This window comes from Protopterus annectens, chromosome 11.part0 (assembly GCF_019279795.1).
Source record: "Protopterus annectens isolate FY-2018-M chromosome 11.part0, PAN1.0, whole genome shotgun sequence".
Classification (NCBI taxonomy): domain Eukaryota; kingdom Metazoa; phylum Chordata; order Ceratodontiformes; family Protopteridae; genus Protopterus; species Protopterus annectens.
This window is the reverse complement of record NC_056745.1, coordinates 475,417,270-475,423,269: the sequence shown is the minus strand read 5'-3', so window position 1 is coordinate 475,423,269 and position 6,000 is coordinate 475,417,270. Positions and strand designations below refer to the sequence as shown.

The 6,000-nt window shown below is 39.1% G+C and overlaps 1 protein-coding gene across 1 annotated transcript in view; it reads left to right on the top strand.

The window, feature by feature from the left end:
• The first annotated feature begins 2,958 nt into the window (after positions 1 to 2,958).
• The window catches only part of NAP1L1 (nucleosome assembly protein 1 like 1), a 1,039,563-nt gene continuing 1,036,521 nt past the window's right edge, over positions 2,959 to 6,000 (top strand). The window contains exon 1 of the mRNA XM_044087215.1: positions 2,959 to 3,081. The gene's annotated coding sequence lies outside the window, so the exon portion shown is untranslated. The remainder of the gene's footprint in view (positions 3,082 to 6,000) is intronic.

Sequence of the window (6,000 nt, the reverse complement as noted above, 5' to 3'; positions counted from 1 at the left end):
TTACTTAAATTTTAAAAGTTCCCACCCTGTAATCCGCAACGAGAACCTTGTCAAGGGACAGTGTATTAAGCTGGCAAGAATGATCTCCAGTAAAGTAAGAGGATACACCAAGACCATGGTAGAAGTTATAACTAAGCAAGTTGTAGAACAATAGGATTTATATTACAAGTCCCTGATGGGGAATTATTCAATGGCAAATAGGCTAAATGCATTACCCAGTGAATTTAATTTTACACAAGAAAATTCCCTTAAAAGAATAAGTTTTCCAAAATTATAAAGCATATTATTAAAAATTTGGATATTGTAAGAGAAACCCTTCCATTTCAACCATTGTAGGTTACCAGCCCCATGCAAATCATTCCACTGCAACCACTGTAGGTGACCAGCCTCAATCAAGCCCTTTAATTTCAACCATTGTAGGTGACTAGCCTCATGCAAACCCTTCCATTTTAACCACTGCAGGTTACTAGCCTCATTTTGTATACAAGACAGCTAAAACCTGAAGTTGTTCTTTTAGTTTTTCCCGGTTAGGAGTCGCCACAGCAGAATTCCCATCCGCTAATGATTGGCAGTAGATTTTTACGGTGCCAGCTCGACACTCAACCTTCAATGAAGGCACACCCATTCACCCATGTCTTTTGAAGGCCACTCGACCACAGGGAGGACATGCAGACTCCATACAGAAGGCGCTCCAGCAGAGAATCGAACAGGAGAACCTATCGCTGTGAGGTGACAACACTACCGCTGTACCACCGCAGCTTACTAGTGATTATTCAAAAAAGACCTTAGAAACTTTGACTTTTGAGCTACAGGTAGGACAAGGAAGTGTGGGCACTATAAACACTACCACAACATTTATGAGAGGGAATATATACAATTATGACAATTTTAAGGTTAAATTACAAAGTGTCAGTTGTGGCACTAAAGATGTGGTGTATATTGCGGTGTGCCTGACATGTTCCAGTTTTTATACTGGAAAAACAGAGCGTTATTTTAGAAAGAGAATTTATAAACACATAACAACCAAGTCAGGTAACAACACACTGTATAAGCACTCTTCAGTTTGTGCCACATTCAAAAAGCTCCACTTTCCTATTAAGTGAATTACTATTAACCCTAAAAGAGGTAGTTTGGAGACCAAGCTGGCATATATAGAACTATACTGCCAGTTAAAATTGAACGCCATGAATCTACCTGGGTTAAACGATAATGTGCCAATATTCCCAGTTCTAAAAATATGGGGAGCAAACTTATGAAACTGACAAGGTATTCATTTATGATGTACACTTCATCTATACATATTTTTCAGAATATTTACTATACTTTAAATATAAATTATATATATATTTTTTTATTTATATTTACACACATTTAAGTGATTATTTTCACAAACCTAGTTGGGGTTTATTTTTTTACTGGCTTGTGTCTAACTCCGACATCATTTGATGAAGTGTGGTTAAGTTGCTTCATTTGATAGGCTGATGAGTTAACTCGTTTGACCAATAAAAGAGCTTAAGGTGTCTGATGGAACGGAATATATTAACGTTTCAGCTATCTGTTCAGTTCTGAAGTATGTGAACAAAAATGAAGAGTTTAACAATTTGTATTTGCACGTGGATTACTTTAAATTCCCGACACCATTTTTCTAAGCTAAAATATCACCAATTATATCTATTGAACTCCTTACAAACCTAAAAAACACTAAACCTCCCTTCTTAGATAATTTAATAACTTACTTCGCCAAAATATCTTTGCAAAGCTTTCTTTACTGAAATTGAAGAATTTTAACTTCTTCAATCTCCCTTCTACAGTACCAATCCATTTACGTCCTGCAAGACTTGAGATACAAGAATTGTAACAGTTGATGCAAATGTTTGACTGTATCTACCCGTCTTGTAATTATGCTTACTTTTTCTGCGAAGAAACGTACTATTGTTTTTCTGAGAACTGTCTGAAATTTAATTCAGAAAACAAACGTGACATAATGGAGCTTTTCTCCCAGCCACCGCTGAAAACGGGCTCTGCCCAATCCAACTCTTCCCGGACAACAGAGATAAGCAAATAAAGAAAAAACCCACTGGCGAGTTTGTCTAGTTCAGGTTCATTTCAGCGTATACCTTCCACTCGGGGGGGGGGGGGGGGGGGGGCGAGATATCTGCTCGTGAAACCAATAAAGAGCAATCAATATAACTGGCACACAACAGACTAGGTAGCTATAAAGTAATCCTTAAACAAGCAATTGGTTACGCCACAGAAAACCAAATATGCCGACTGCAAACATACCTCTGCGTTTTTATTATAAACGAGAAGCTTTTTGTTTACTCTACACAAAACACTAATCTTAATTTAACGCATTATTCTACATCAACTAATGCAGTACAATTATTTGTTTAATCGCGTAGGGATCCCGAAAACTCATGAGGTAAGTTTTTTTGGACGTCGAACATACCTCTCAACTGTCCAGAGTTTGCTTTATACTTTTGGTCGATTTCTCAGAAATGCTTTGCTTGCTGGCAGACAACAGGCAAATCTTTCGGGAGGAAAGTCAAAAATAACGACAGGTATTTGAGTTTCAGGCCTCATAAGCTTCAGCTTATAAGAGCATATTTTTTAAATTATTGTCCCTATTTTGGGCCTTTGCTCCCCCCCCATGTATAGCATTGTCCAGATTTCTTGTTCTAATAGATTGAAAGTTATTATATCAAAGTTACTCAAACCAGTTTACCTTTCCATTAATCATTTAAAGACTACAGTATTATAATCTATATGTAGTAGACTACTACCACATCTAGACGAAATCCAACTATCTCACACCACCAGATTGAAAACTTTACAGTTAACTTCCCTTCTCTATGATGGGCTAGAAAGTAAAATGCTTACTGCAGCTACCTGAATGCCTTCACCCCGCCCCCGGTAGCTGTGTTGCCGTAGTGACTAAAAAGGGTTGCGTGCTGACGCTAGAAGTTATATGAGCGCGAGCGGCGGGATCTCGTTCCTTTTTTACCGCCATCCAAGCGGAGCCTTTTTCTTATCATAGTCATTGTGTAATACAACGGATCTAAGTACCGTTGCTAATCTCCGGTAAGATCTTGGTTTATGTTGATTTATTGTAGTTTAGTTACATTAAGCGGTTGTCACAAAAGGACTGTAGTTAATTGCTTCTGCCTGACGCTGTTTTTCTGTCTCCTGGGGTAAGGCTGAGTATCAGGGCGATGCTGTGCTCATGAGCAGCCATTGAGCTATACTTCTCTATTAAGTTCTCGGTATTTATCAGAGAGGATTGTATATGCGGTGCTTTCATTTGCTGATGGCCATGGTAGGCTGGGTGCAATAGAGTTCTGTTCCGAGTACTAATAGACTATGCGGAGGCTTGAAGCATAATGTGATCTATGCATATATGTGGATGGGAAGCTTATTGTCATCACGCTGTATTGGATGATCTAAAAGGTGTGCGTGTTAAAACGCAGAACCATTTCGCACTTTCGTTTACTGGACTGCCCTGATTGTCAACCATGATGACAGCTGGAATAGCGTGTTTTATTTAGAAATTCTCAATCCGTTTGCGTGGTCCTCCGCTTGATGGGTGGGGGCTAATATAGCTCTTAAATGGCACGCATGCAGTGTTACGAGTTTAGCCTAGTATGCAGAAAGTATGGACATGCATAAAATTATAGAAAAGTAAACTGTATGTTATTCCATAATTCGGGGAAAGGCCTACACCAGTAGCATTTTCCCCGTATTAAAAGGAACGACACCACTGCCGCGCGCTAATCATAGCGGTGCGCGAGGGGTGTCGGCAGTACCACGTGGGACAGCATTGTAAACCTGCTGCATGTAGGCCACTTTAGTAACTACAGCATTCTGTGAGGGAGTTGTTGGTATACATTCTGTCTTCTATCCCACCCCTGGAGTTTTATTATGCAAACAAGGTGTCCCTCTTGTTTTTGAAGTGTAGTGCGAGTGATAAGACACACGAGGAAATTCGAGTTTCAGATAAAAAGTGGAACTTGGCATGTGAGGCATCTGTCAAATATTTGTGTTCTACTGCATTGAGGGAGTACTTTTGGTGACGGCCTCTTTCCAGTCCTGATTGTTACTGTGATGGTGTTTAGTGTCTAATTAGTGCACATATAATGTGCTTATCCTTTAATACGCCACGCTGTAATTGTGAGGAAATGTGGTTAATAGTTGCTTAGAAGTTAATATATGCTAAGTTGTGACACCAGAAATTTTAAAGGTATAGCAAATTAAATGTTTCTAAGTTTGCGATGTTTGTGGGCTGGGGACATGAGTGTTGAATTTGTGGTAGCGTTCTTTCCCGTACTGCAGTTTGTTTTTCCTTAAATACTTTATAAAATGAAATGGATCAGAGGAATTGACTATTTTACTTTTGTAAATTTGCAAAGTGCCTTTAGGATTTGGGTGTACTTCGTGGATCCTTTTTTCTTAAAAACTAAGTTCTTTGTATGAAGAGTCTAAAGTATGAAGAGTCTAAAGTAATAAAGTTAGCGTGATAAATGTAGTATTAGTTGCACAATACAATTTGTAGTAATTGGCAAGTTGCAGTTGTGGATGCAGTGAAACCAACTGTAGTGTGGATATGTAGTATACTGTAACAAATTGTTTAACTCCACTTCTTGCATGCCCTACATATTTTCTGTGCATATAATGTAGTGCAAAGGAAATGAGACTCAAGCTTTTGATGTCAGATTGTGTATTCTTATTGACATGAGTACCTGTCCCCCCCCCCCCCAAGGGCAAGGGCCACTCGTTAAAATGCACAAAAAGTGGTGTGCCCATTATCAGAATGCTTACTGGCAGAGGGGAAAAGGGTGCACTTTGGTCAGTTTTTTCAGAACTTGACAACTTTCTACCAAATCATATGGTTGTAACTTACCTTTTCTGTTTGATTTTAGCTGTCTTATTGAGTTTGGCTATGTTTCAGAGAATTGGTAACTATGGAATATCTAAAACATCTTAATGTGTTCAGAATTGTGCATCTTCATTTTTTTTTTGTTGCCAAGAGACTGTCTCTTGCTTTACATTGAGAATGTTTGTACTGTCCGATTTTAAGTGGAGAGTTCTTTAAGTGGAGAGTTCACTATTTCACTTCTGAATAGTGAAGTGTGCTGTGTACACAATTTTAGTGCATTTATATTACAATTTTTTTGTAAAATTGTATTAATATAGCATACACAGTTTTCCCAGGACTAACTGTTGCTTTGGTTTTAACTGGTGTTAAAACACTTGTTTATCAAGTCAACCTTGTATTAACATAAAGAATTTAGTTGTGTGTGCGCACATGCATGTGTATCTTTTGTACTGTAAGAACTTTGTAGCATATTCATTTTTCTTTGTGGTCGTACTTGCTAATGTTGCTTGCTTGCAGTTTATGCAGCTGTTTAACTGCCTATTTGCTTTCTCAGACTGTTGCCTCTTCATTGCATTTCCTATGGCACCTTGTAATCTTCACATGGTCTGGGTAGTGGCTGAAGTCCTTTCCAGCAACCTGCTGACTTTGGTATTAAAAGTATAAGAATATATATGGGCTGTCCTTTGCTTCATTTGGGACTGTTGCACCTGATCGCCTGTCAGGCAAGTAAACATAATTAGGGCATGTGGTGGTGAGTGTACCAAAGGGTGAGACTGGTGATTGGAGTGGACTTCAGTGGGCATGTTGGTGAAGGGAACAGAGGGGATGAGGAAGTGATGGGGTAGGTATGGTGAGGGAGAGGAATGCAGAAGGTTAGAGGATTTTGTGAAAAGGATGGACATGGCTGTGGTGAATATAAGAGGGAGGAGCATAGGGTGACATACAAGAGTGAAAGAAGGTGCACCCGGGGGATTGTATCCTATGAAGGAGAGCCAGTCTGAAGGAGATTGGAGACTGTAAAGTGGTGACAGGAAAGTGTAATTAGACAGCATAGAATGGTGGTCTGTAGGATAATATAGGTGATCAAGGAGTGTGAGCAGTAGTGCCAAGGATTAAATGGTGGAAGT